Source organism: Magallana gigas, chromosome 4 (genome assembly GCF_963853765.1).
Source record: "Magallana gigas chromosome 4, xbMagGiga1.1, whole genome shotgun sequence".
Classification (NCBI taxonomy): Eukaryota; Metazoa; Mollusca; class Bivalvia; order Ostreida; family Ostreidae; genus Magallana; species Magallana gigas.
This window is the reverse complement of record NC_088856.1, coordinates 38,987,956-38,995,582: the sequence shown is the minus strand read 5'-3', so window position 1 is coordinate 38,995,582 and position 7,627 is coordinate 38,987,956. Positions and strand designations below refer to the sequence as shown.

The following is a 7,627-nucleotide window of genomic DNA, read 5'->3' as shown; positions in this document are numbered from 1 at the left end:
AAAATATTGCTAGCATTAAGTGTAAATATATCGTAACTATTTTGAGTAAAAAAGAGAAGAGCAAACCGGGGAATTATATTATCTAAATTAGTTTTTTAACGGTTTAGTCTTGATTAGCAAAAGAAAAGCCATATCTTACAATTATCATTCGGTTTTAAGATTTGGGACTATAAAAATGAGCTTCAATCCTTCAAAAACCAAAGCAGTTCATCTTAATATTAAAAAAAATACTGTAAATCCCTTGTTAACATTTCAAGATCGTGATTTGGAATTCCTGTCTTCTCACAAACATTTAGGTGTTATTTTTTCTGAGGATCTTTCATGGACAGTTTATATCAACTCTCTTATAGCAAATGCTCAAAAGAAATTGGGACTAATGAAAAAACTTAAATTCAAACTTAATAGAAAGTCACTATCATTGTTATATAGTTATACTTCATTTATAAGACCTCAGTTAGAATATGCATCTGATGTATGGGGCGGGTGCAATTTTACTGATTCCGAAAGGTTAGAACAAATACAATTGATTGCAACAAGAATCGTCACAGGATTACCTGTTTGTGCTTCTAGGGATTCTCTTTATTTCGAAACAGGGTGGGAAACACTTGATAGTAGAAGGAAAATGTCTAGGCTGAAAACCATGTATAAAACTGATAGAAACTTTTTACCCAATTATGTAAACATGTATTTTAAGCACGCAGAGGGATATTCCGAAAGTAATGTTTTGAATGTAATTACAAAAAGTTGTTAGAAATCATTTTAAAGGACAAAAATGAAAAAAAAAATCATTAATTATATACTCGTGTTGGATAGTGAACACACCCAGGCCAAGACTTACGGTCTAGACCCGGCAAAGCCTCGTCCTAGAACGTAAAATTTTACTATCCTACACTCGTAATAATACTTGATTCTATTAATTTGTGGTACATGTATTGAATGAAAAACATATCGATTATATAACGTTGAATTATCATTTATTATTATTCATTTATTTTCAAGTTATTTTATTTATCGTGATGAACACTTACACCTAGAAATGTTGATGAGTGTATTTAATAACCATCAAGGTTAATGGAAAAGGGTGATTTTCTAATTAAATCTATGATTGATATTTGCAAAATCATTGCAAACTTCTCTTCTGAGATGCATGTTTTGTTGCATTACGTCTCTCCACATTCCTTGAAGGATCTCTTCTATTCAAATAATTTTTTTTTTATCTTTGTTCTATGATACATCGGTACTTTTATAGTGTCCTCAGTCCACCTGGAGGATGTTCATATGTACAAATTCATATCACAGTGACCCTAAACAGATATTGGCCTGTATTTGTCGTAAAGTAACTTACAAAAAACAAACAAAGAAAAAAGTTGATGAAACCTCCGAGAAATCGAGAACAATAACCCTACTTAACGATGAAGCTGAACCTTAACGAGGCCGGGTCCAATTTGTTTTGCCCTATATTTTTGAATGAAATGTTTTACATGAATTTCTACTGATATAATTATTATTTTAAGATAAAAAAAATAAGACATTTACCACACCGTTCGTTTAAGGGGTCATCTCAAAGTTTCTTAATTTTTAACCTAGGATCCTATGGAATTGTGCTTGAAATGTATCAATTTGCATATTTTTAATTTTTTTTTTTTTTAATTTCTGCCCTAGGGATTTCTTTTTCTGTTCTACATATTAAAGTTAAAAGGCATCAAATGGCCAAAATAAAAAAAAAACCTTTTTACCTCCTGGTTTGTTCCAGGGGTCTCATCAAAGTATTATTTTGTATGCCCAATTTCCCAGTTTGTCAGATAATGGCTATTTTTTATTTGACAAAGACGGAAATGGTGATCTTTATAGTATTATTAAAACATTTAGACATATTTGAATAATAAATAAATATATAACATCACATATTAAGGGTCATTAATATAAATACATGGTTACTGTCTTGAAATATATGAATTAAGCTATATTTAGGCGGGTTAAGAAAACGCGACAGAGGGCTAGGCCTGCTAAACCCTCTTCACGTGTTCGACCCGAGCCCAAATATAGCTTATACTTCGAGACATTTATGTTTATTCCACAATATAATATCAATTTTACGCATCGAACGACCTATTTTCAACAAATTTCGCTGAATATCTACAGTTGAAACTATTACGCCATGGCGTCAACAAAGCACTAATACTAGCACTTAATTTAATGCTCAACATCTATGTAATATTGGTGATCTGGCTAGTTCATATCAAGAATATACCACGTTTGAGTGAATATTGTTATTTGTTTTCACAATAAGGAAAAACAGACTAAAGGGGAAATCTTAACAAACGTGATATAATAAGAAATTGGATGCAAGATAAAATAAAGAATAAAATGGGACCCTCTCTTCACAAAACTAAAGTGTATACTTTATATACAGGAATATATCGAAAAAAAAACAAAAATTAAGCAGCTTCTATTCCAACTACACTGTAGGTGATAAAAGGCAAGGAGGGGTAGGCAGCTTTTAAATTGACGATCCTCTGTTTATAGAGATATTTGAAGTGACGTTATAAAAACATATCCTGACGTATTAGCAAGTTCCTACTGGCGGATAAACATGATAAACAAAGGGTAGTGCTAAACACCAATATTGATGGTTACAAATTTCAAAAATTCAAAATACACAAATAACCGTTTGGAAAAAACAAATAACAAATTACATAAATGCTATTATTTACCAAAAATGCTGTTTCATTTAATAATGGAGATCTAGCTAGGGCCTATGAAGAAGATAACACAGTGAATAAAATCATTTATTTTGATAATAAGGGAAACAAACTGAACGGGAGGTCCTAACAATAATGCGATCATCCGAAATTGGATACAAGATGAAATACAGTACGAATTCGAATTGGGATCTCCTTATCGATAAAAAAATACAGCCATCAAAATGAAACAGCATGTTTGCATAAGTCCCACATAAGGTGGAGTAGCCAGATCATGGCAGTCAACAAAATAAAGATTTTGACAGGAATGGGAAAAAAATAAAACAACTTACATACATTTAATGCTAACATAATATATATATATATATATATATATATATATATATATATATATATATATATATATATATATATATATATATATATATATATATATATAAGACTACCTGTACTACTAGCAATACAAGTGCTTGTTGAAAAATACAAAACAATATTGAGACTATAAGTTATATCACATATCTTTTGATTATTAACACAGTTCGACAAAGACATAAAACAATTACTGGAACCAGGCATTCCCATGTATAAAGATACATTGTATACATTTTACAACCATCATGCAAAGTGGTTAGAAACAAGTAAGCACAGTTAAAGAACAAACACGTTCAGTGAATAAAGAGAGAAACAATTCATTTTCACACAATTTGACATAAATACAATCATTAACTTCTAACTTGTGTTTATACGATAAGTATCATGCATGGCACAACAACAGTTACAAATGAATCGCACTGTAGTGGACTTCAGACCTGTGTGACCCTTAATTTTAAATGGAACTATAAAAGGAAAAACACCCCTGGATTTTGATGTTAAACTCCAATGTACATCATGCATATATGAGAGCACAGCAGTTGACATCTGCAATATATCTCAAATGTAAGATGGGAAAGCAATAATCTTAACTGATTTCGCACCAGGAATAATTCTGGGAATTAAATGATTAGGTAACACCAGAGCTGCCTTTAAATTATATTTACTGTCGTATTATTATTTAGTTAAATTAAGCAAACTATCATATGAACAATAGAGATCAAAACAAAACACAGCAGTTGACTTCTGACCTGTGACTAGCATTCAGAATACCCACATTTCACTTCACCGCAATGGTCATCGTACTTTGAGAGGAAGCTAGGGATTAAACTATGACAACGTTACCGTATGTATCTGTGAATTGCATCAGATTACCATCTACCAATCTGTTGAATGCAGTTTTCAGAACAATCTACTTTTTTTGCATGAGTAGCTGCACATATTCTGAAACTGGGCTTTTTAAAAAGCAGGGTTCAAACAAATGAAACGGATTATGTTCTGAAGATGTTTTGCTAAAATGCATAGAATAATGGCTCACCTACTATGATTTGAATCAAGGGACTGGACTTAAATGAAGAACATGGTAGAACTTCAGATCTTCTCCTGCTATAGTTATGTCCTCCAAAACTATGGACAGTGAGGGGTAATTTTATTTTTGATATACACAAATCAATAAATTTTATTTTTCTTTTGAAAATAATTTAGTTTTATACAAAAAAAACATATAAAATGATTTCTTGGCAATGCATCGTTTATTTTATCTTGACATATAAAGCTTGGTATTTATTTTACACGTTAAATGAAATATTTTAGAAAATCGTCAAGGCAAAAAAAAAACACGTTATGAATACTTAAATGACAGATTGTAAGGATTGTCTCACTTTGACATGGTCTCAAATACATATAACATTTTATTCTATCAATGATAGATGTGCTCTATCCTACATCCAATTATAGTAAATTACAGTAAATGTAGGATACGCTTGATTGTCTTTGGTATGTGCGGGGTTAGCCTTATCCTAGAACAACCGACCTCAGTGGATTGCCGTAATTATGTGTTTGTTATTTATGACCTGAATTGGACTGCTAAAGTGATGCACGAATCTAAAGGAGGTAGACTGTAGGGAGTACGGACACCCGTTGGAAAATTCTAATAATCAAACAGGAACACCAAAATTACAACGTACCATAAGTGGGTCAAGAAACCCATTAGAAAACAAAAGTATCCCCTAAACATATTTGTCTGGATCTGCGCATGGCAATTACAAGTAATAGTACATCTTTACTAGGTATATTCATACGTCTGCACATCTATATGATTTCATGATGTTACTTGTTTTTTAATTAACCTAGGTAAGTCAAATAGCCGAGATTTACAGCTGACTTAAAATTAGTGTCGCAAATGCCATAAAAAAAGCTAATTACTATTCCAATCAAAGTACTGAAGTACTGACGGGAGTTGATTTAATCGATTATCATTTATTCAAAATCAACGATATGTGAATTTGCATGGCAAGTAGTATCAGTAATCGAAATATTTCTGAGAAATTGTATGGATCCAGGCAACATTGAACTCATGTCTTGTTCAACCAAACGCTCGGCTCTCTCCGTTTATCTCCGACAAGCAAGAGAGACTCTGTTTTGTCGAATATTAACGGAGACAGCCAAGCGTCTGGTTGAACGAGACAACATTGAACTCTAGCGTAGGAATATACACGACTTTTAAAAATATCTAAACTGTTTGTACAATTTAAAATCTTATTATTTTCATGGTATTAATATATAAGTTTTCGCAAAAAAACATTATGCTTCAGAATACATAGCATCGAATTTATCGATTATTTTCAACTAAGTGTTGTCAGCGGTATTGATTTGTGCTTAGGTCCAAACACTGTTTCACTTTCGCTTTGCCCGAGTAAGTGCATAGGAGAGTTGATTAAAATCAACTCCCAAAAATGATGTTTTCTGTGAATAAATCAATGAAGCAAATAGCACAGTTACTGTATAATATTTTACAATATAGGATAGTATCATAAATTAGCAAATTTATTTTCATACAATATGAAGTTACATAAAAAACACTCAGTACAGTGTTTTAATATATATTATACATGTACTAACAGTTAATTAATAGAACAAATATTATGTGTAAAACAAATGTAAAAAGTTTCCCTATACAATAGTTTACGGAAATAATTCTCATGTGTTAATGTTCTTCTTGCAACATCAACAGGCATTTTATTTTATTTCAGAATTGTATCCGAGAGTCTTTGGTTTAAAATGGTTAGTTTGATTTTCATATTTTTCCTTGCTGAAACCTGTGCCGCTCAGTGTGAGAATGAAGGGTAAGAATTTTTTTTTGATTTGCGTTAAGTGTTATTATTGTCATGTTTGGTTTATATGCACATACATATATCAACTTTAAGATTGTGCGATTGTGTTTATATATAATATTGCATTTATTAACGTTAGGGAAAATGCTTGACAATATAACATTTATCATCAACATAATTGTATTATGGTTGCATTATAATCAGAAACTGAAAAGATTGTATCCAAAAAGACATTTACTGATAGAGTAATTTGTTTTTAATTTTGGCTTTTTTTACAATCTTTATTAGATTTAAATGTGTTTAATGTATTTTGTGATTACTTTTTCCTTTTAGAAATAAATGTTGTTATGAAGAAGAGTGGGATGAATCTCTTGGCAAATGCATAAGTAAGTGTAAGGGTACATTTTTAAAAGTATTTAATTGCTCCAATTAACTTGACACTTAATTACAATTAAGAAAATCATCAAGACCGGTCAACAAACATAGATGTGCATGTAGAACACGCATCTAACCAACCTATTTTCTTATAATATTTCCTATTTCAGGTTGTAAGCCGGGTTATTTTGCTTTTAATTGTAATAAAACTTGTATATGGCCTTATTATGGAATTGGTTGTCAATCTAAATGCGACTGTCCTAATGACAAATGTGATTTTGCGAAAGGTTGTCCAGGTAAGTGAGCTAGTTTAATAGTCTCGTGACATAGCAAATAATGTATTCCGCGGTAATACATAAAGCGAGCGATCAATTGGACTGTTGATAAACATTATAAACATGTTAAAGTAATTGTTAGGATTTTCTGATCTTTAAAATCATGAATTTCAGATGAGTAAGTGTTTATAGAAAATATTTTCAGCTCTATTCCTAAATACTTTTAATTTTTTTGCTATGCTTTTATAGAAAAAGAAACAAGCGAAGCTATCTATTTACAAGATGATGTGAAATACTCTAGTACTACGTCCTTCACCATGGAAACTATGGGTAATTTGACAAATGATATGAAAGGAGATAAAGATTCTATTTTGCTGGAACATTTTAGAACCTGGTTTTCAACAAAGAACATCTCTATATTGATATTTTCCGTAGTTGGTTTAATTTTGATAACGATTGCTATTCTGTTTACTCGAAAAGTGATACTCAAAATATATTCTGAACGGCGAATGAAAAATTTTTATGAATGCCCAACTGACAGACTATCAGAACCAGTTCATTATGAAGTGATCTCAATTATAGTAGTTTAATACACTGGCGAGCGTTTCGTTCATTTCGACAGCCCTGCATACATACATATATATTTTAGTTAGGTGATACATTATTGTGATATATCTTATGAAACATTCAAGAAAAAAGAAACATGAACACATTTTCAATTATCTGCCAAACTTTCGTTATTATTTTGTCGGTGCGCCCCTTTGTTTGTTAATATACCCCGTGTTATGAGAAGCAATATCATGTTTCTCTTTTTACTTCAAGCTTAATTGGCAGTCAGTTAATCAGCAGTTTATTTTGATGGTGATTTAATTTGTCTAAAAATATTGGTGGATTTTTTCTTACGGTCAATTCAATTCTTGAAATGAAATGGAAGCGAAATTTAATAGAATAATATAATTTGTTTGAATATTAAAAAAAAAAAACCAAAAAAAAAAAAACCCCCAAAAAACAACCAAAAACAAACAAAAAACTAAACAAACAAACAATCACCGAAGTAAAAGAGATTTACAGA

The 7,627-nt window shown here is 30.9% G+C and overlaps 1 long non-coding RNA gene across 1 annotated transcript; it reads left to right on the top strand.

Moving 5' to 3' along the window:
* The first annotated feature begins 5,790 nt into the window (after window positions 1–5,790).
* LOC117682830 (uncharacterized) lies at window positions 5,791–6,576 on the top strand. The gene is made up of 3 exons (XR_010712558.1): window positions 5,791–5,917; window positions 6,239–6,291; window positions 6,451–6,576. It is a non-coding gene; the product is annotated as an uncharacterized lncRNA (long non-coding RNA).
* Window positions 6,577–7,627: the final 1,051 nt, after the last annotated feature.